At 28.1% G+C, this 25,346-nt stretch overlaps 2 long non-coding RNA genes across 9 annotated transcripts in view; one reads left to right on the top strand and one right to left on the bottom strand.

Annotated features, from left to right (window-relative positions):
* LOC128390288 (uncharacterized) overlaps window positions 1-25,346 on the top strand; it is a 31,413-nt gene that overhangs the window by 2,854 nt on the left and 3,213 nt on the right. For 4 of the 8 annotated variants that reach the window (XR_008325592.1, XR_008325595.1, XR_008325594.1 and 1 more), the window contains exon 1: window positions 25,170-25,333. This is a non-coding gene — a long non-coding RNA (uncharacterized LOC128390288). The other 4 variants (XR_008325597.1, XR_008325599.1, XR_008325596.1 and 1 more) reach the window with 3 other exon arrangements.
* On the bottom strand, window positions 20,482-24,189 carry LOC128390315 (uncharacterized). The gene is made up of 3 exons (XR_008325600.1): window positions 24,051-24,189; window positions 22,793-23,731; window positions 20,482-22,684 (listed from the first exon to the last, which is right to left on the bottom strand). It is a non-coding gene; the product is annotated as an uncharacterized LOC128390315 (long non-coding RNA).

Below are 25,346 nucleotides of genomic sequence, written 5' to 3'. Positions count from 1 at the left end.
TTTATTAACTATAAATTGTTATCATTTACTATCAATAACAGTTCAATATAATAGTTGATAAATATATTACATTGAGAGACATTTAATAGTGTTAATATGATAAAGTGTTATATTGTTGATCATTATTATAATCATCAAATTTCATGATGATTAACATGATGATTGTAACAATTGAACAACAATAACAATGACGGAATTAATATTTCATCCAAATGGTGATTGCAATATCCAATTGAATCACAATTATTATCAGAGAGAGAGAGAGAGAGAGAGAGAGAGAGAAAAGGAGTAATGTTAATTATCACCATTGATTTGAATCATTCACCTTTGCAATTAAAGTTGCTTGCAATGTAGTTAATTGTAGTTACAAATTTGCATTCAAACAATTAATTCTCAACCAGAATGCAAATGATTGTAATAATAATATAAATGATATAAAACCATTTGCAATCAGTGATATTTTTTTTATTTTGCTCCTTGTTGCCTCTCAGATGATGATGATGATGAGGATGATGCAGATGAGAGGATGAGGATGATGAGGAGAAAAAGGTTCAAAGGCATGTAAAAAATAAATGAACTGTAACATCAATTAGAGATGATGAAGCAAATTGCCCGCCGGGTAACTTTTCAATTCGAACTTTTTTTTTCTCTCTTTCTATTTCTATTCATCATTATTATTATATCATTTTAATATATTTTTTTTTCCTCTGTAATTTTATCTCATTATCATCATGATGATGCATATGAAACTGCTGGTTAAGGTGGGATTTCAAATTCACCAGTGGATTCAACACCAACTCCACCCAACAGAAATAGACAAGGTTCAATCATGGATCATAATTGTGTTGCCATTATTTGAATAAATATGAATTTCGGTTAACTAATTGCAATTAAGTTTGATTATCCTTGCAAAGGATAATATTTTTTACACACAAACACAATCAACAATTTAATTTGTGTGACAATTAAAACCTCACAGATCAATTGAAAGAGAAACTTGAAAATATTAGTTACAAGTTGATTATCTTGTATAATATTAACATTGAAATTGATTAAATCTTTAATTGTCTATTAGAGGTTCTTGTTTTAATTATCATACGAATCATAAGAATTTAATTGTGGTGTAAAAAGAAATCAGGAGAAACCCCTAAGGCAAAATTGTATTGATATGTAAGTAGATGATTGTTGATGATTAAACTGTAATAATAAGCAAATTTTGATCATTTTTTTCTGCTTCACAATTGACTGATCAGAACCAAGTTGGTTTACCTTAAATCATTTGAGAAAGTGATTATTGTTAAGGTTTCATAATCTTATCGTTTATTATAACAATTGTATTAAGATGGTGTTGTGATTATCTATTCAAATACATGGGAGTGGGAGAAAGTGGGAGTGGGTGTTGGGTGGTGGTGGTGGAAAGTAATCTGTTGAATGAACCATGAGATTGATGCAATAGAAATGAAACAATAAAGAAGAAAAAAATTCTCGAATCAATATTATCTCCGATGAAGAAAAAAAACCGAAAAAAAGTTCTAATGTAATTGATTAGCATCTTTAATGGTTTGATGATGGAAGACAAAAGGCTCAGATAAGTTCTAATGCTTCCTCATCATCCTCATCATCCTCATCTTTGTTTTCACCTTTTTTTTGTCTCTTGTTCAGTGAAGGGTAAATGTTCATAAGGTGAATCGATTTCATCTCAAGTGTATTTGTCATTCAACAAGTTCATCATCAGGATGAGATGGAAAGGATTTCATCTCTCTCTCTCTCTCTCTCTCTCTCTCTCTCTCTCTCTCTCTCTCTCTCTCTCTCTCTCTCTCTTCCTTGGATGATGTGAGCTCATAAGGATGATAAGTGATCGTGATCAGAAAGACCAAATCGATCATTTTTCTGGTTGAAATATCTTCCCATGGATGATGATCATGTTGATGATTATCATCAACTGAACAAAGTTTCACTTTTACAAATCATTGAAGCAGAATTGTTAACAATATAATTATATTACTAAATTGTTTATAATCATATTATCATTAGAAATTAACAATTTTTCTGTAAATTGTTTGTATACCCAACAGTTTTTTTTTACTATCACAATGCAATCAGTTAATTGTTTGGGTTGTGATTTCAATCAGTTAATAATCATTGTTGATCCTCTGGTTTTTGTTTTATGTTTTGTGTGTAAATTTCAATGCTAACAAATCAATTGATTGTTGTACCATTAACACTAATAATTAACTTTAGGTTTTAATTACAGTAAATTGAACTTACCTTCATTAGTGTGAAAATCAATGTGTATTGATGATAAATTGTTGTGAGATAAGTTAATTGTTAGTTAATTGCTAACTCATTTTCAGTCAATAGTTTTGTTTCAATTGTGATCTCAGAAATTGAGTTTATTGTCAAAATTTGATTGTTTTTTTTTTTATATATTAAATTTGATGTCAAAATTTTCATCAGTTAATTGTGAGATTTAATTTTCCTGTTTATTATTTACAAGAAAATTTATTATTAAAATAATTGATTGTTAATTGTTTGATTTGTTGACCTTTCCTTTTGTAAACAAATTGACCAACTTTTTCACTCACATAACAAAACATATTAACTGAAATGTTGTTTTCCCTTGATTGTTGTAAGTTAATTGTTGAATAACATTCGGGACCATTAACTGATTGTTCAAATATCTAAAAACAACAACAAACTCAACTACAATTTAGTTAATTGTAAATAACAATCAACCAACAATCAAAGTGAAAAGTTATCAGCAACTTGTCAAGATAAACTGAGAAAAAATCAACTTGACTTGAATTAAGAAACATTGAAACATCAGATACTCGGACACACCTAAGTTTGATCATTGATCAGCAAATACCATTAAAATCATAATCATCTTCATCTTCATCTTCATCTTCATCATCATTATTATTATCATGAAAATCAGGAATCAAATTACATTTTAAATTCATTGGTAAAGTTGATTAATCTAATCTTGAAATCGTTTCCCTTTGGTCAATGTTTATATTGTTTCCTGTTAAACTGTGTCTTTACCCAACAGTTAACTACACGAACAATTAACTAATTGCTGAAAGTGATTCTAATTAAAGGTAATATATTGTAGTTCTGACCAATGTCCAGTAAGGTTGGTAAGAAAATGATTTCAATCAAATGATTAATTGATTGATTGACAATTGAATTTGAAATTTCATCTTCATCTATTAACTTTTCCAATCAATTTAAAAGGTAAAAAAGTTTTCTGATTGTTTAATGGTAATGATTTAATTTTAATCCTTAATTGTTTGTGGCTCTTTGATTGTAGTTGATTTAACCTTGATTTGTAATTTAATCATTTTCCAGATTAAAACAAGTTTCAAGAATCAATCTCTTGATTACTTATGATTTGACCTAATTTCAATTACAACTAATAATTAGTTACCTTAAGAAGCGAAAAAAAAATTAATTCAATTGTAAAATTAGTTAAATCAAATTTAATCACTTTCTTAAATCTACAATCAGACAGTTAATTCATTACAATCAAGAGAGAGAGAGAGAAAAAATCTAAATTAATTGTCGGTATTAATTTTTTTTCTCTCCCTATCCTTGTAACACAATTAACCAAAACAATTTATTAATCACTCAAACTTGGTAACAATTAGAAAAGTAGAAAGGCAAAAATTTAAACAATGATTTAAATTTGAAATTTAATTTAATTTAATTCAATGTTGGTTGATTGGTAGTAGCATGAAAATTAAATAAATCATATAAGGTAATTGTTAATTCAAATTCAGGAACAACAACAACAAGAACAACAATTAATAAAAGAAGACAATTAACTAAACAATTAATCAAACCAGTAAATGATTAACAAAACAAAGGGAAAAACTTTTTCCTGGTTAAATATGATAGTTAAATACATGAGTGATTAACTAATCAAGTTTTCATTGAAGGATAACAATCAAATATTTAATGGCAACAATTAAATACAAATATCAACTTAAGTTACAGGAAAACAAAATCAAAGTTCAAATTGAAAAGTTATAATCAATGGTCAGTTTAATGGTCAAAATAAGTGAATTAACTTTTCAATCTTGATATTGATCAAAATGGAAGATGGAAACATTATCATCCTCATCTTCATCTTCATCTTTATCTTCATCATATCTCATCAATGTCTCTCTTTTTTAAAGCTTTTAAAAGCATCACTTTGAAACTTTTCCTCCTCATCATGAAATCATCTTCATCTTCATCTTTGAAAAGCTTTTCCAACAATCAATTTGTGTAAATTTAACATTCAACAACATTAACACAAGATGATGAAGATGAGGATGAGGATGAGGATGATAATGATGATCACATTGAGTAATATAAATAAACAGAGATGAAGATAAATAAACAGAGAAAGTTAATTAAAATTGATTATGAAAAGTTGTAAGTAAGATGATAAGGATGATGATAAAACGAAAGAGGTTTTCATCATCTTAATAGCTGATCATCAGTAATTAGCAATAATCATCTTCTTAATCATCCTCATCATCATCCTCATCATCATCCTCATCATCATCATTATACTTACTTGACCATCGCCACCACTTAAGCTTATTTACTGATTGACCAGATTTTCACCTTGACCAATTACACTTATTTGTCCCCCCCTTTTTTGTCTTCCATGTTTATCATCTTTATCTTCATCTAGGAGACACTTAATGTTATTGAACAGATAATTATCATCATATATTTGTCTTCATTATCATCCACTGATCATCATTATCATCCCAAAGAGTCACACCTTTGAAATAATAATAATAACAAAACAAACATGATCAACATTGAACACACACCTTAAAGTTTTTTATCATTGATTATCTAACATTTCAATTGATTAGTGAATTAATTGTGATTACAATTGTTAATTGTTTACAATTGTAAATGTCTGAAAGAGGGAAGGGGGTATAGGTGATAAATTGCTGACACAATTAATCAATGATGATTTAATTTATCAATTGTTTTCTAAGTTAAACTTTTTCCAACTTTTTTAACAATTGAAACTTTTTTTTTACCTTGATTGTTGTTCATTGTTAATTTAGTCAATTTTTTCAACTCCCACCATGATGATGATGATGATTATGATGATTATTATTGTTATATATTTATTTATTTATCTCACGAATGGTAAATAATGATAACGGTAAAAATAAATTCAATTTAAATGTTCAACTGTTGATTTGAATCATGAATTTATGTTCATCACAATTGTGTTAACTTGTGAATCTGATTCTGGTTTAAATTGATTATATTTACCTTTTTGATTTGAATTAACGTTTTTTTTTTGTATATTTTTATGATGGAAAACAATTTAAATTAATTGTAACATTATCTGTATCATTTATTTGTCTTTCCTTTATCATCCTAACGGTAAATAATGGTGATGATGATCAACTCACATCACTTTGGATAATAATAGTTTTATATGTGGGACTCAATGAATATCATTGATCTCTTATCAATAGATTCATGATGAGGATGCTGGTAATCATCATGAAGATAATGATGATTATTATTTTCTACATTCAGCGAATTTCATCTCGTGATGAAAAGAAAGAAAGAAAGAAAGAAAGAGAAATGAAAGAGAAGGAATTTTTTTCGCTTCTTTCCAAAGGTAGAACAAAAAAAGATCCAATTTCATTGCGAATCAATTGGTTACATCATCATAAAGATGAGGGCAAAAGAGAGATGATGATGAAGGGAAACATAGAGTGATGACCATTTATTACCTTGATATTTGCTCAGGTAACAGAAGTAAAGTCCAGTGTCCATCGAGAAGTAAAAAGGAAAACAAACCGAGAGAAACAAATCTCAACTTCTTGTGATGACAAATATTTATCTAAATAAAATAGTCTCTTTCTCTGTATCTTCATCCTCGACCTCACCTTTTATCCTCATCAGTTTATTTTTTATCATCTTTTCCTCTTTAAGTCTCTTGAGAATTAAATTTAAGAGGGAAACCATTGGAATCGCCACTTGGTAATATACTGTTAGCATCCTCATCCTTCATCTTCAGCAGCAACAGCAAATAAAATGAAATAATAATGTATATAAATGAAAGAGAGTGAGATGAAAAAAAAAAGCTCAAACTAATACTTATGATGAGGATGAAGATAAAGATGAAGACAGGGATGAGAATGATAATGATAATTTACCAAATTGCTTAACCCCAAGATGCAATTACTATTTAATTCGTCACACGTATCACAATCAATTCTCAATCTAAACTACTCACTCCCACCCCTCACTCACTCTAACTCTGTCTCTCTCTCTCTCTCAGGGATAGATTATATTGCCCAAGGCGATAACCGAGGTTTCCGCTGTTAATTTTACTCTCTCCCTCGTCTCCAACCCCTTTTCACCTTTCTCTCTCTCTCTCTCTCTCTCTCTCTCTCTCTTTCTCCTCCAAGTTATCTCTCCATCCTCATCTTTTATCCCCATTAAAATACACAAACATAAACTCAATCGACAACAAGACATTACCTTTTTTTCATTATCCCTTTTCCCCATCACTACTCATCCTCTACTCAGTCACCAAACTATCATAATCATAATCACAATCATAATCATTCTTGATTAACCTCAGGTAATAATAACAATTTAAACTTCAATAAAAAACTAATCAAAGTACAAGAAGCAAACAAAAAATGATAACAAACTTGAAAATGGCTGAAAAAACATCCATAGACTTTGATTATTATCCAGTTCATCATCTTCACATACAATTTCATCCCTAAATTCATCCTGAAGCTGAGAGAGTGAGAGAGAGAGAGAGAAAGAGAGAAAGAGAGAGAGAGAGATGAAGATGACCAAGATGGCCACCAAGAGATATATACTAATCATTGGTGATAATAATAATCACCATTGCGTTTAAATACTTGTCCATTTAACTTGTTATTTCATCTTCATATCTTTTAAATTATCACTCAAACTGAAAATAAAATAGCCTCAGGACATTGTGTATATTGATGTTGTTCAAATGTTTATATCATCGTCATCATCATCATCATCTCAAGATTATCATCTTAAGCTTAAGCTTTTTTTTGACTTTATCCATTGGACATAATTAAATGTTTACTTTTATTTATTTTTTTTTTGATAGCAATCACCTGATGTCCATTCAGATTTTACTTTGGGTCCATTTTTGTTACCCAATTGATTAATTGAAGCGATTGTATCTCTAATTGTAACTTTATAAGTTTGTAAATTGTTTCTACTTTAATGATGACCGTAAATCTATCATAATCACTAGACAATTAACACTAATTGTATATATAAGAAATTAAATTGTTCAATTAAACTTTTCTTTTCCTCTCTTAATTGTTTTCCATTCTCACCTTGAGTGTTACTAATAACTCATTATTCAGTTGGAAATCAATCAAATTGAATTAACAATTTCTTTTTGAACAATTTAATTGCCAAAGGTACATTGTCTCTCTCTAGTTAATTAACCATTTGACATTGATTACAATCAATGGATAAATTGTCTAATGTTGATTATCAACATTCATCATTTTGTTACTTTTGTTTTTCTGATGTTTTCACAATTGTTACAAATCGTACGATGGTTTTTACGTTTGAGAAAAAAAAGAAACAAATTTAACGTTGATTGTAATCACTTCTAACCAATTAATAAATTGTTACGATATAAAGTGAAAAAAAGTAACATCATTAACAGTTTAAAGTGAAATAATCACGTGACAATTAAGATAATAATCAATAATATTATAACCTAAGGTGAAAATTACAATTAGCCTGACGGATTGACCAGCCCGATGGGAGGGTCACTTTGTTTTTGGAAATGATGAAGATAAAGATGAGTGAGAGAGGCACACACAAGCAAATTGATGATGAAGATGAAGATGAAGATGAAGATGAGGATGAGGATGAGAAAGACAAAGATGATGCAAGTGGGGAGAGAGAGAGGTTGAGATAAAGGTAGATAATTATTCCTGAGGCTATTTCTCAGTCTCTCTCTCTCTCTCATCAATGTCCACTTTTTGATTATCTCTCTGATACTCATGGTGAGGTCTTGGTGAAATTTTTTCCTCAAATTGATAATCCAACAATTAACTCTAATTGTTGTACTTAAATTTTTGTTAAAATTAGACTCTGATTGTTTCCCGATTGCTGTTGTTGATTACATGAATTCAGTAAGTCACGATGTATTAACTACAGTTTATTAAATTGATTATTGATGTTAATTTAATTGTGTATAGATGTTAGGGTTTGCAAAGCGGTTGGAAAAGTTTATCATTCAATTTTGTAAAACCTTAAATCATGTTTAACATCATCATGATTAATGATTGATTAAACTAATTGTACAATTTCAATGTAATAACAATCAGCATTTAGTTTTGTGTTTCTCAACAGCAAACTTGATTGTCTTATTTAATCAAGTTACAATTTATTAACAATTATCTGATTATGTTCCAGTTTTTTTTAGTTTGTTGTTGGAGCAAAAAAAAAAGTTAATTGTTGTGTAACAATTTAAACAAAATAATTTAAAACTTTTTGTTATTTCAAAAAAGTAACAGATGAATGAGCGACACCTATCAGGTAATATCTTCATAACTGAAAACTATTGCAACAATTAATCAATCAGTGATTGTGATTACTAAATTACAGAGATTGGAAATGATTTAATTGAGTAAGAGAAATTAATAATAATTACCCAGAGCAATTTAACCAAAGAAAATGAAGGAAAATTGTGATTTCATTTATTCAGTAAGATATTTAATTATCATGTTGATTAGCAATGAATTAGTTAAACCCAAAGGTAAGGGAAAACAATTTAAGAGTTAATTGAGATAATAATTACTAAATATAATAACAATTAACTGATGATGATGATGAATCCATATAGTTGATCCCAGAAAAAAAACAACTCATATCCTTTTTATATTATCATGAAAACTAATGAACATGAATGAAAATATTATTATTATTATAAATATACAATAGAATGGGAAAAGTGCTAATAACAATTAAATTACCTCAATATATTAAATGAAATAATCAACAACAATTACGTCTGAATAATAACTATATCAGGTAACGTTCAATTGAATTAGGTTGTAACGTTGTAACGATTTTTATATAACAACAAACATAATCAACTTTAATAATAAGGCGAAAGCTTTATGATAATAATAACATTTTTCATCTTCATCTTCCTCATCCTCATCTTCATCTCCATCTTACCTGTAAAATATAAACATGGGTTTATCATCCTCATCAACTTTATCATGATAATGAATAAAAGGTTAGGCATAAGAAGATGAGATAGAAAGTAAGGAGCGTCTCTCTCTCTCTCTCTCTCTCTCATGGTTTTGTCTTCTCTTTATCATCATCATCCTCCTTCCTTGACTCTCCTACACTTGATACTGATGAGTGAGATGATAATAACAATGAATGAGAATTGAAAGTGACTTTAAATGGTTATAATTTTAACAGGTCAACGTGTTACCTTTCAGGAACCGCTTTATATTAACAGAGGCTTTGATTATGATGATAATGATTACGATGATGATGATAATGATAATGAAATAATAATTGTGATAATAATAATTTCCTACCTTGAAAAAACGCCTTATAACTTTATATTATTCATTCAGAATTTTTTTTTCTTCTTCTCTTCATATCTTGAAACTTTCATCTTCTTAATGATGTTGATGCTTCAAGGGAATTCAAATTTACCACAATAACTATTTTTTTCGAGAGAGAGAGAGAGAGAGAGAGAGAGAGAGAGAGATTTTTATTTTCTCTCTCAACCACTCATGATATATTTCCTTAATCATCGTCAGACAAAGTGAAATGTTTTAATCAAGTTAATTGTTCGAGACAAGATTATCAAATGATCTTTATAATGACCACCAATGGAAACCATGATTAGATTCAGAAAGTTCTGAGACCAAGAAGAAGAGATAAACTTTTTTTCCTCAATCTTTTCAACTTTAAATTCAAATTAAGACATTATTCAAGTAACAATTAGTTTTAATTGCTGATAAAAAATGATTTCCACCATGGTGATAATAATAATGATCGTGTTGGTGGTGCAAATTTCCACCTTTTTTCTGGTGGAACAGGAAAAAAAATAACATTTCCACTTAAATTGTCGGTGGATTATGATGATTACTATTATCATCTAGTGATAAATGATAAGCCGCTTTAAATTGCTTTTGGTATCACCATCATACTCATAATCATCATTATTTATCATCTTTTGAACAATATTATATATTCATTGATCGTGGAGGGAGAGCACATGATAAAGAGGAGGAGGAGGATGTAAATTGTTCATATTGAATTGATTGTTACCTGAGAAATGAAAAAAGAGATGAATAAATATTTTATATATCGAGAAGCATGAAAATGATACAATGTTAATGGTAACTTTTATTTCAATCATTTCTTTTTACCTGAGATAACATTTCATCATCAACAATCATCATTATCATTTTTTACTCACCTTTGGTGTTAATATCACATATCATTCATTAGATTTAAGGTATTTTATCAACGCCCTTTCATCATGAAGATGATGAGGATGATCAAGATGATAATGATGACCTTAACAATAAGATTATAATTTATAGTCGTTAATAAAGTCTAGTAAAGTTCATGAAAGATGAAGATGATAAATAATGGATGAAATTGAGAGTTCGGTGTAAATTATACATTTTTTTTCACAATGGTAACTTAATATCTCTCTCATATCTTTCATCTTCTTCTCTATCATCTCGTTTTTTTATCTTCTCTATCATCTATCTATCTCATCATCGTCATGTTCATCTCTTGTATTGTTACCTTGATGTGTGTGTGTGTATCATAAGGATTGGCTTTCAGTCATTTTTTTCATCTCTTATCCGATTTTGAAAAAGAGGGAGAAAAGATTAACTTGAAATATCATCTTCATCTTTATCCTCATCCTTATTGATGCTGATGATGAGGATGAGGATGAAGATCAATACAAATAATAGATTGGCAACATATGATGACATGGACTTACGGATGAGAGTAAGATGATAATGAGAGGACGGCATCAGCTGTGTGTGTGTGTGTCTATGTGTAGGGTGTTAATGGAGGAGGAAAATATCAACATCAAATATTCACCATGAAGAAAAAATCTATGAATGAATAACAAAGTAACTTTGATTATCATTAATCAACTTCATCATTCAACATGTTCATCAATTTTTACAGGAAAAAAAAATAAACTTTCTCAGGGCGTCATCTTCATCTTCATCATTCATCCATCTATTATTAGTCGAGATGATAATTCATTTGATATCAAACTCAATAACTTTTTCCTATTGTTATGTAATCAAAAAGTATTACCTGAAGATGAGGATGAAATTGAAGGAATGTCTAAAAGTTTGAGGAAGGAGCTAAAAGATGAGATACTAGAAACGCCTCATCATCTTTAAGAAGGTGAGGCGATCATCATCTTCATCTTCCTATTTCTTTCTCTTTCTTCATGTGAGTTTATCATCTTCTCTCTTTTGTTTTTCTCTTCTCTCTCTTTTCTTCCTCATCTTCTTATCCATTCCCATGTCGGCATTTTTACCTTCATCCCATTGGAATCCACGATTTCATCTTCATCATCTTCTTTAGACGTGAAAATATCATCATCTTTCTTGATGAATTTCTCTCTCTCTCTCTCTCTCTCTCTCTCTCTCTCTCTCTCTCTCTCTCTCTCTCTCTCTCTCTCACTCGCTCGCTCACTATCTTACCTTTATCTTCATTGTTAATCATCTTGCATCTTAAATTGTTGTGGTTTTATTTTTTTACTTCATTGTTATTGTTTTGTTTATTTTCTGTTACCTTGATTGTTTTCAATTAAATCATTATCATCTTAATTGTGCTCGTAGCTATTATTATTAACCTCTGGGAAATCAAATTAATTTTGGTAAAAGATTAGTTTTCAGGATTAACACAGTTAATTGAGTCACTTTATTGTTAATATTAATCATGAAAAAATAAACTCCAATGTTTATTATAGTGATTAAGTTGATTATGATGATCAACTTATTGTTATCTTGATTTTGATTATAAAACAAAGTTTCAGTTTCACACCCAGAAAACTTTTAATTGTTATGATTATCAACAATTAATTACGATATTCATTCATATTATTCATTCATTAAATCATTAATTTTATCATGTTAATCATAATAAATAATAATAATGATCAACCAACAATTAAATTCAACCATGTTCATTATATTATTATAATTTTTCCTTCTGATTAATTAATTAATTGTTTCATTTTCAATTGTTGGAAACAAAGCAAGAAGATTAATAAAAAAAATCCTAATCAATTTTCAATCTGATTGGTTTTTAATAACAACAATTAATAATATTCATTTGATAAGCTTAATTTTCTAGGTCAACAATTAACACTTTAATATTGTAACAATTAACTTGAAAATTAAGGTTAATTGTTGAAGAAAATAAAATCAGATATTGATTATCAATTTTATAAAAATACTTTAATCTTGTTGTCAAGATTAACTGATCATTCATATTTAAATGATTAACAGCAAGGGATTTAAATTGTTGTTTGACTATTTGGTGAAAATATTATTAATCTGTGTAACAATTAAGCCGATTATAAATGTGATTACTTTGATGATTATGAATTACGAGAAAAAAATAATCATTGGATATATAAGATTACGATGATTAAAGGGTGTGGACAATTTAGCATTGGTGGGAGTTGGTTATTAAATTGTTGTTAAATTGATTTATATTTTGAAACAATTTAGTAAGCAGATTATCAAACTGATTAACTTGACTGATCACCAAGGAGCATCATTAATATTGATTGTGAATTCATAAACAGTAATACATATGATTGTAAATGTAATGATAATATTAGTTAGATTACAATTTAGTTAAAAACAATTGGTCAATTTTAGGATAAATTGATCAACTTTTTTGCTGGTCAGTTGCTGATTATAAATCATGGTGTGAGCATCATCATGATTATCAAATGATGATGATGATGATGATAATCAAGGTGATCATCTTAATCATCTTGTAACCACAACGCCTTGATTTATCTCATCTAAATTAGTAACAATCTAATAGTTAGGATTCATTATCATGTAATGAAAGATCAGGTTATTGCCTTGAAACAGCATTTTTTGTTCATCATCATCATATGATCACCATGATGATGATCATCATCATCTTTTGACGATAATAACGATTTCATCCAATCAAGATGACCTTTGATTATCTTTACCTGGAACTTTTTTTCCCCTTCATCAACCTTTTACATCTTTGTGATGACTTTTCTCATTTCTAGATGAAGATGAAGATGAAGATGAGGTTTTGATATTCAACTTATTTCACCCTCAGGGATTGCGTGTGTACAACATGATGGTTGAAGATGAAGATGATGATGATGATAAGGGTGAGAGATTTAACCCACAGGTAACAACAAATCTCATCTACATGATGACCCCTTGGTCCAAGGTCTTTCCTACTGTTTACCTTTTACCCTCTAGGTTACAAAATGTTCATTTCCACTTCCCTTTTGAAAAGCTTCAGGTTTATTTTGTCACTTGGAACTTATTTTTTATTTCTAATTTTTTCCACTTTGATTGTTAACTAAATTGTTATGTTAATTATCTTGATCAAAGTTTCAAAGAGACAAGTTTGTTATTACACTTACCTGTCAACTAATTCAAAAACGTTTACAATATTAGTTAAACAATTTAAATTGTTGATGATGTTAATCCGTAACTAAAACAGAAACAACAACAACAACAACAACGAGTAGCACATTGATTAATCAACTTGGACAACAAAATAATCAACAATTAACTTAATTAATTGTAACAATCATCAATTATCATTATTATTATTTAAACCTCCTCCTTCATCATCATCATCATTTACAATTAACTGAAAAAAAAACTCAATGATATTAATTTTAAACACCCAACCTTCAAAATTGTTTTAATTAACTTTAAATCATTTCTCACACAATTTAGTAATTGTATTTACCTTTAGTAGTATTATTATTATTTTTCATTTTATGACAATTAATAAATTGTTCAAGTAAATCAACCTAATTACCCTTAGCCAATTGCACCTCTCAATATAATAAATATTATAACAGGCAAAGAAGAAGGTGGAAAACAATTAACTTAATTGTCCAACCATTTACAATGATAATCATTGACAATAATTTAAATTGTTTTTAATAGTAACAATTAACACTCTGAGTATAAAAGTTTGAATATAATAATCATCATCGTAGTAGTAAAAACAAACTAATTGTAAATCATTTTCATGGTTTAATTGTTAACAGTTGATTATATAAACACTTTAGATTGTATTATATTCCTAGTTGTTTATAGTTAATTGCTATTAGGTCTAAACAATTAAATTAAACTAAAATCACGCTTCCCTAATTTCAAACGGAAGCTCAAATGTTAATCATTTTAACGGCAACAATTAATTGTTTCATTTATATTTAAGATACATAATAATTAAACTTTTACACTTAATTTTTTTTATTTCCACAGTGACTTTGGTAAAAACTATACAACAATTTATTAATTACTGGTTTCAAATGATAAATATATCATATGATTATAATAATTAATATCACAAATGTATAATTTAATGGTTCTTGATAATGATTAAGATGATGATGTCATTAAATTGGTGACATTTAATTACAATGTATATACATTATAATGATTGTAAAGGTTACAATTAGTTAATTGTCATCTGATTGGCTATGCTTTCTCAGCATTTGATTAAGTTAAATTGTTTAAATTGATTTTATTTCTTACTCAGATCATTTAATCATCATCTTCCTCCTCTATTATTATTAATATGATCAAGCAAAAGCCTCACCTTAATTGTTGATTAAATTGTTTGATAATTTACAGGAAAAAAAAATAATTGAATTACAAATTGTTACTATTATATTAACAGAGACACTTTGTGATTAAGGTTTGGTTAGTTTTGATTTAATTCAAACAATTAAATTAAACATAATTTCATTGAGATGTTCACAAGTTTAAATTGTTTCAATTCTGATTTTTCTCAAATCATTTAATCAGAATGGAAAGAGATTCTCCTCAATTAGTGATCATCAGATTGGAATCTAATTAAATGAACATTTGATTTCTTGATGTTGACAACAATTAATCTTGGATAAATCAGATCAATGGACAACAATTGCTAATTGAACCGATACAAAATGATAGTGATGACCAGTTAAAAGATGATCATGATTAACTGATTATCAAGTCAAGTAATCATTAAGTTTTATTACCAAAGCAGGAAAAGAATCATTAAAGTTGAGATGATTAAGTTAGAATATCAAATGACCATTGAATGAAAAGGGATCAAAATGACCACAGGAAAAGGAGATGAAATGTAATTTCCTATTTAATAGGTTTCATCATTAGTACAAAAATTGGGAGGTAAACGCATGTTTATCACCACGTGTTGAACTAATTCACGTGCAGACATAACATATAACCCAATTAATGAATGAGTGTATATATAAAATTTATATGAAAGAGGCAATTTAATCATCATCAATGGAGATGATCATCATTTTCAATTGTCATCATCCTAATAATTATCAAGAGATAATCATTCAAGTGAGGAAATGAAAAGTTTGCATTATTGTAATTGAAGGAAACAAGAAAAAAAAACAATCAATGAAACAGAAAGTTAAAGTTATCGATTGATTAAAATAATCAACTTAAATTGTTCACTGGGAATTGTAACATTTGCTTGATTGTCTCTTCAATCAGCTTCATTTTAATCACCATCATCAATTGTTAATTATCGAGAGTTGATCACAAGAAATTGATTGTTACCAAATAACAGAATTAAAAAAGTAAGTTTTTTTTTTCATTTCATGGTTTATTGATTCTTCATCGTGATGATTAACCCTCTACACCCATTGAAATTAATTCATCATTAGAATCACTTAAAGGAGGGATCAACAACTTCATCTTCATCATCATCATTTTCATCCTCATCCTCATCTTTTTATTGAGCAACACAAAAAGTCATAAGGTTACCTGTCAAGGTAAGTGAGATGAAGTTGATTAATCTTGGGTGAGTATGAGGATGATGAAGATTTGAAATTTTTCATCTAATGATGATGATTTACAAGATGAATTAACATCATTAATATAATATATGGTTTAAATTGAGATCGACATAATCATAATCATTAATTCATCATGTAAATAATCAACTGAAACTGTTTCACTTTGACTTGCTAAATTGTGATTAATAATGTGAATTAACAGCTCTCAAATTGCAATTTAACTTTTTACTCAAACAATTTATTTGTCTATATATTCAACAATCAAATGTAATTAATGATTTAATACTATTGAGAAGCAACAATCAATTAAATGAATGACAATTGAATATATTAATAGATGAATTTTCAACAACAAAAACAACAAAAAATGAAACAAATTATTAATACAAAAGATTTCCAATCATTTTTGATGATTTATTTTGATTGTGATTAATAAATTGTCTCGACCACCCACAGGAAACTAAGTTAATCATCAAATAAATTGCGTGATTAACTAATCATATACTATAATATGTATACTCGTAACTGGTTTGTTTGTTAATTTAAATTTTCGTGAGCAGATTAAATAATCAAATTAAAATAAATGATCATCTTGATAATCAAGCAAAAAGGGTTGATTATATTACCATAATAACCAAGCCTTTCACATTTAAGGTTAGACAAAAGTAACAATTAACTGATTTACAATTAGATCCCTTTAAATACTATGTAAATGATTAACAATTAACGACCACCTTGATATCATCATCATCATCTTCCGTGATCATCCAAATGACAATGTTAATTTAAAACAATAATAAATAATTTGTTTACCATCAATCAGAAAAGTTTAATTAATCCTTGACCAGTTAATTAGATTAAGATGATTCCCTCTTCATGAGAGATCAATTAATTGTTTAATTAACATCAACAGAGGGAAATCTCACCTTAATCTTTATTAACGAAAAATCTCCTCCCACTCATGATAGTTAAACAAGAGAAACAATTAACAGGTAAGTTAATCATCTTCATCTTTTTACCGGAAATCTTTAAATTTCCCACCTTCTTAATCTTTATCCTCTTAACCTTTTAAAACTATAAACTCCTTTTAGGGTCCACCCAGTAAACTAACCTCCCACGATGTGACCAAAGGGTGTCCACTCATTCATATGAAATGACACCAAATGGTCAGTGGATAACAAATAATCAAAGGTTACCTTTAAAATTGTTTGGACATTCAAATGATACTCATTACAATGATAATCAAGATAAACAAGATGATAATAACACCTCCAAGGAAGACATTATCATCCTTTAATCTGTATTAATAGTTGATAATAATACTATTGACATTTGATTCAATGGATGAGGAAGATAAAAGATGATAAGTAAGATAATGAGAGAGAGAAAGAGAAAAAGGTGATTGAATAAGATGAATTCTGATGATGAGAATTGTTTGTTTTCCTTTTTTTTTCTTCCTCATCTTTTCTTACAAAGAGATAAACAGATTGACTATAATAAGATAACAATAAGAAAGAAGAAGATAAAAGATGATGATCATCTTCAAAACGATGATAATGATGATGCGAAGAATTTTTTTTCTCTCTCTCTTTGGAAAGAAAAAAAATTTTCTTCTTCTATTATAAGATATTAAAGATCCATAAGGAGATTTGGTCAGTATTACAATACACTGACCAGTGGGAGAGTTGAAAGGTTAATTTGATTGTTATTCAAATTTTTACTTCTTTACAAATAATCAGAACAAAAATCTTCAATTGTTGATGTTTAATCTGATTAGAAATCAAATCTATTGGTTATGTTTAATTTAATCATTCTGATAATCTCGAGATTTTTTCACATTGGAAAAAAAAACTTTGATTAACTTTTACACAATTAAGGTTATGTGATTAACTTTAATTGTTATTAAAAACAATTTTTTTCTCTTGCGTTAATTTGATTGATTTTGGGCAGTCCAATTAGTTTAACTATATAAGTTCATGTATATTTAGTTCATCGCTTGATTACTAAACAATTAATTGTGATAATATAACTTGAATCGCACATTTCTGACAGTTATCAATGTGTTTACCTTGATTAATGATTAAGTTAATTTTTTATTATTTCTTACTTGTTTCACCTTTCTTGATTAGTGTATCATTAATATCATCATCACCATCATCATCATAATGATAATCATGATTAGGGAAAAGGTAAAAAGGTTTAAAAGTCAATTAAAGATTACAATTAGCCCTGAGGGAAGATTTAAATAGTTAATTGTGGACATGACAATTACCAAAGTTAATTGAAAAAAAAAATAATAACAATTCATCTTGAAATCAAATTAAAAATAACAACAATTTTTTGTTTTCTCGGTGAACAATTTACTTTGGTAAATTAAATTCACACAAAATAATCAAGAGTTAAAAAAAATAAACTAAATTAAGTGTTAATTTAACGTAACTTTCACGTTGAAATCATTGATGTCAAGAAGATGAGGATGAGAATGATGAAGATGAAAAGGAAGAGGAAGGAAGGAGTTAAGATGGAGATAAAGATAAAGATGATTAAGAGGAAAAGTAATTAACTCTTAATCTCTTTTCATTATAAAATCTTCATCTTTTGTGGTTCCTCTTTAATTATTGTTACAATGATTGTTTCCCTATTCCCATTGCTTGCTAATCATCTTGTTTACCTGTTGATTAGCATCTCTTGTCATCTTATTGATCATCATCCTCATCCTTAAATTAATAGTTGATATTGTTACTTTGATTGTTGTATTATTACATGAAAGAATAGGATTTCCTTTGATTAGATCTGTAACAATTAATAATATTCTTGTTATTGTTTATGATTAAAATGATGAGGATACTAATAAAATGATTAATGAGTCATAATGATTAACAATTAACTTCCTGTGACTATTTTACAGATGATAAACAGTAAATGAAAACAAATTAAATGATTGCAAGTCATTAATATACAAACAGTATCAATCTAATTATATAAGTTGATTAAGTTATTATAACAACAATCAACTGATTGTATATATAAAAAAAAAGGTTTCAATCTTTAAACTATCACAATTAAGAAATAAAAAACTGATTGAGAATCTTTTAATTGCTACAATAAATAATAAATAATCGTAAATATCAATCATTCAATTAGTAAATTGTTGCAATAATAACTAAACAATTATTTGGGAATAATAAAAAAAAAGTTATAACAATTAACGAAACTTTAATTACATACAAATTGATGAACTAAAAATCCTTTAATTGTTATTATCCTGGACAATTAAGGATGAAGTTTCTAGCTAACAAAATACATGTATGTATATAAATGTAATGGTAACAATTTATAAATTGTTTAAGTGTAAATTCAATTAAATCAGATTACTTGAAATTCATTTCCATTACAATCAATCTGATGAAATCATTTTATTTGCTTTCTCCCCATAACATGTTATCTAGAAAGCAAAAAAAAATGTTAACATCATCTTCATCTTCATCCTCATCACATCATCATACAGCATCACCATGAAGGATGAGGATGATAAGGGATGATAAAAACAGGAAAAGTGAGATTCAATCAAATAAATGGTTTTGTGTCCATCAGTTACAGTCTTAACTATTACCATTGAAAACATAAGACCTCCATTTAGCTTAAAATGTTACAATTGTCATCCTTTTAGATGATGAGGATGATGACGAAGAGCGAAAAAAGAATTGAGGTAAAGTGAGATGAGAAAGAGAAAACCATTTTCATCCTTTATCATCATCCTCATCATGTGAGTGACAGGGACTGAGATATAATAAAAACTCCCAGACTTGTACATTCCCATAAGTAAGAGTATAAATGTAAATCAAAAGGAGGATAAAGATGAAAATGAAGATGAGGAGGAAAAAAGTAGGAGGATGAAAAGAGGAGATAACTATTTCTCCCTCCATGGTTCTCTCTCTCTCTCTCATATTCTTACTCATCCTTTTTATAACTCAAATTATCCTCTGATGATGATGAGGAGGAGGATGATCAAGAAGAAAAATCTTTTGTTATGAACATAATGATGATAATTTCAGTCTAATCTGATACATAATATGATTTCTGGTTGAGGGTTTTATCATTAATGGTGCAAGTTATAATCAGAATTAATTGATTATCATCATTGTAATTTGATTGTAATTAAAAACCATCAATGTCATTGAAAGGTTAAGAAAGGAGGATCAAGTAAAGGTGGGAATTGGGTTGATGATAATGCAAGACAATAAGATGATGAAGATAATTGTCTTTCACTGATTATTTTATCATCTTTTTTGTTTCATCAACCTTAATCATCTTTATCATTTTTCATCATTATTATCATCTTTTATCTTCATCTTTGATTTACTTTGCATGAGGATGAAAAATATGATGAATATTATCACCATCAGTAGGAGGTCAATGAGATGATGAATTTTCATCTTCATCTCTTTTTTTTTGTCACCTTTCCAAGACACTTTTTCTCATTCATTGTTAATAAATTGAATCATCATCATCATCATTTGATTGTTATTTTTGGGTGTGACTGATTAGGATGAGGAGGAGGAGGAGGATGTTGATAACATCATCATCTTTATCATCATTGTGTCTTTGATATATTCAAAGACAAATATATTAATCATCTCCTGATTAATATAATGATAATGAGAAACTTTTTGTATGTGTGTGGTGTGTTAGTTTGTATTGATTAGTTTTAATTACAATTTAATCTTCTTGTGATTTTAATTAGACATCAGTTTGATAATCTTTCATTTGATTGATCCAGAGATTAAATTGTTTCATGACTTGAATCTTGATCTTGTCACTTAATCTTACTGATATTAAACAGAATCACACAATTAACTTAAATTGTAAACATTGAATTCACTTTTTGCTTGATGTTAAATTACGTTGATTTAACTTAATTATCGTTTAGGAAAAAAAAATAGATAACAATCAGAGTTTGTGTTGTCTGATCAATCAATTGAATCTTTTATAGATTATCGTGTTAATGATAATTACAAAGAAATCAATGTTAATCACTTTTTGCTTTTTCTCATCATCAAAGCGATTCATTGTATCATCATTCTCATCATCATCATGGATTTAATTGAATTAATGTTTGATTAAATTTTATGTTCAGTTCAGGGGGTGAGATGAAGATCTGATGATTCAGCAGCAGCATCGTCTTTATCTTTTTCCTTTCTTTCTCCTTCCTCCTCTTCCTATTTTTCATCTTCTCGTGTCAATGATAAGGGAAACGGGAAACGGAAACTTATTGACAAGTTGAAATGAAGATAAAAATAATGATAATTATGCTAAAGAAAGAGAAACAAAAGAAACTGAATAGTTGAAGAGAGAGAATAAGAAAAATCATCTTCTTCATCATTTCCGTTTCTTTTTAATAAGATATTATCAATTTCAATCAACAATAAAAATGTTCAATTGATTGACAACTATGTCAGTTGATTGTAATACCATTATTATTGTACAAAATTTGATTTGATTTGATTACTTTTTTTTATCATGTTTTGCTTCAACAATTTAGACTAATCAATGACAATCAATTTGTGATCGTCATTATTATTAACAAATATTACATGATTATGATTAGTGGACATAAAACAGAGCCTAGAGCAATTAATTTTGTTAATTTTCTTCTTGGTGAACATAATTTGTTCAAGTTGATTAGTTTAATGATAATAATTTAGAGTTAATTTGAAATGATTAGTTGATTCTGTAGGCGTTAATAAATATATTAATTTGGTTCATTTTTTTTAAATAACAATTTTGTTTTCTCAAAGTGATAAATATGACATCATTTAACTGATCATAATGATGATAATCAAGATGATTATGATAATTAACGTCCACACACATATATAAACTCAAATAATTCACTAAAGTTAATTGATTCAATGTAATTAATTCATAGCACCATGAATTAAAATTAAAACCATCATGATGATAATCAGTTGAAGAAAACAAAAATAATAATCAATGAGATCAAGTCAATTAATTCAATTTAAAGATGATTTAACATCTTTATCTTGTAATTTGTGTTACTTATCCTTCATTGAACAAGAAGATGAAGAAAGATAATTAAGAAGATAATTCTGATTATTGAATTATCTCAATCATAAATATATAATATTAAATATATATTATTATCTAAAACTAACCTCACCCAGATAAATTACTTGATTGTATCAACAACAATCAAGTAAAATGGTAATAGTAAAAACAGCTCAATAATATTCAAACATTTTCAAAATATTATTGAGATGATGAGGAAGATGATGGAGGTGATAAAAGATGAAGACGATAATTCGAGTGGATCGATAAAGCTGATTTTGTGATTTAACTTTTTTTATCTTGAGCTTTTTTTGTCCCCGTAGGTCCAAAAGATGTGAGGTCAAGAGGATGTCCAAACCTCATCCTGTGCTTGTGTGTGTGTATGTATTTGGTAGTAGTGGTGACCTTTAACATCCAAAAGTTGATACTTGACATTTTTTGTGTCATCTCTTTTTGGTTCCTTCTTCATGAACTGTTGACCTGTCATTGAGAATGAAATATTTGAATTAGTATTGAAAACGATTTACAAAAAGCTTTAAAAACACCCAGAAATCATTGGATTTTTATGTTACATTCACTTTCACTTACCTTTTTACTGAATATAATTCACATTGAAAGCTATGGGTTTTTTTTGAGTGTCAAGATGATGATGATCAAGAGATGATGGTGAAGATGATGATGAGAGAGAAGAGGAGGTGGAAGAAAACAACGGGAAGTGGGTTTATCTTTCTTTTCTTCTGCTTCACTTTTTTTTCTTTCTTTCTCTCTCTCTCTCGTTGATTCTTCTAAGTGATTTATGATTAACCTTTACAATTTTTTTTCTGCTCTCTCTGAAGAGACATAACAACAATCAAACTTATGTTGTCGTTGTTAAATCGTAATCATTTATTATATTTAATCATGATCATGGTTAACCAATGGACAATTTATCAACCTCTCTTGTATTCAACAATCAAGTTGATACTCATTATTTGCTTATATTTTTTTTTTGAAAAAAACTTTTCATTTCATTTGATTAACTATGGATGTTGATCTTAGTATACAATTGAAATGACTTTTTTTTCCTTATAATCAACAGTTAGTAAGTTAGTTAGTTAATCATCTATGAGTTATTATTAGAAATATTAAATCAGCTGCTCTTCACTTTTATCAACAGTTAACTTGTTGAGGATTGGGTGGGATTGTTACTACAATGATAACAATAGTAATCAAAATTTAATAATAACAATAATCTGTTGATTCCAGGTGAGGAAAAATGAATCAATGAAATCAATCAGTCGATTATTGTTATCATTATCATTTGATGGTGTTATTATCTTCATTATTAGTGGTTATTGTTAGTTATTGAATTATAAACTGAGAGTAGAATTGAAATTAACTTATATTTTGTTGACTTTCTTCCGTAATCACTGCGATTTGATGAAGTTGATGATTGTTGTAATTAAATATTGCTCATGTTCATGATCGTTGTTTTTATCCAAATGATTTAAATGTTAATCATATTAATAGAAGTTGATAATCTGTCGGCTTTAAAGGAGAAGCAAAAAATGAGAGAGAGAGAGAGAGAAAAAGAAAACTAAATTAAGTTAATGTGAAGATTAAATGAATTTCATGATAAAAATGAATAGATAACAGAGAAAGATGAAGATGGAAAAGGTGAAGATGAAGAGAAAAATGATGATGAAAATTAACTTTTTTTTCTTTTCTTTTCTTTTAAAATTGAGTTACTCTTACATATACAATTATAGCTTCTTTTTAAAAACTTATCATTACTATTAACATTATTATTACATTTATTGTTATCATCATCATCATTTTTTTCTTGTGGTTTTTTCGCCTTCCTTACCTGTTAAGTTACTTTTAGTTGTTTCATTTGCACGCAGTTGTTAATTTCACTTCTTAACTGACCTTCATCAATGCCATTGATCTGACCTCTTCATCTCCATCTCTTTTCTCTATTTCTCTTTAAATCTATGGTACCTCTATCGCTGTATTTCTGATACTGTGGTGGTTTGACCCTCCTATCATCTGATATAAATGATGATGATGATGAAGGAAGATGTAATACCAGTAGCCGTGATTCTTTGTGAATTCATCATCTTTGCCATCATTTGAAAAGGTTTGCGTGAAAATAGAAAGTGAATCAAACATTTTCTTTCCTCCATCTAATATACACTTTTTTCTCTTGACTGGAGGAGAGTTGATGTTGCTGTTGGTGTTGGTTATTATTTACTACTCATCTTCTGCCTTTTGTTTTCATGATGATATAATTGATGAGAGAAAGATGTTGATTCCTTTAGACGATGATGATGATCTAGAAAGAAAAGAGAGAAAGAGAGAAATGGCAGGTTAAAGGTCAAGTTAATTACAATTGGATTCCAATTAATTGTATATCCTTTCCCAACACAAAGATGATCATTAATCTTAATACAAGGAAAGACAGATAACAAGAAATGCGAAGACACATTGGAAACATATACCATCCACCACCATCATCATAACCAATATTGAACCATCACTATTTTTCCGAATTTTTAATTGTAACCTTATCAATCATTCAACAGAATTACTGAACAATCAAGATAAAGCAAAAAGAAGAGATGAAAAAAACAGATGATAATTTATGATGAGAACATGAAATCCAAGTTGAGACACCGAATAAAAAAAAAACCTTCAATCCAATAGCAAAGAAGAAGATAGCAGCTGACAGAGGAAAAGAAACCTGAAAAAAGATAAAGAAATTACCCAAAATTAATTAATCTAATTAACCAAATCCATGGAAAGATAAAGTCAATATATTACTTAAATACACTCAACAAAAAAAAACAAAAGAAATTAACTCAATTCTGATAATAGAAAAAAAAATAAGAAAAGAACAAAAAAAAATTCGATTTTAATTACCGACCCCTTTTCTCTTTCCGGGCCAATAACCGTTTTCGCCTTCGCCCTTGTCGCTTATGTAATTTAATTGTTTTCCTTTTGCAAGTTTAATTTCTTGTCGCTTTTAATTTAATTTTAATTCTCTTTAATTGTTCCAAATTATTGCAGGTTAATTGGTGATCATTAGGAAAACAACACAACTAAATACAAATGATTCCTTGACGTTAATATACATCATCAACTTGGGAGGTCAGTTTTTGTT

This window comes from Panonychus citri, unplaced genomic scaffold (assembly GCF_014898815.1).
Source record: "Panonychus citri isolate SS breed McGregor unplaced genomic scaffold, ASM1489881v1 Contig00011, whole genome shotgun sequence".
In the NCBI taxonomy this organism is placed as follows: Eukaryota; Metazoa; Arthropoda; class Arachnida; order Trombidiformes; family Tetranychidae; genus Panonychus; species Panonychus citri.
The sequence above is the reverse complement of the archived record's forward strand: the minus strand, read 5'-3'. Positions and strand labels throughout refer to the sequence as shown.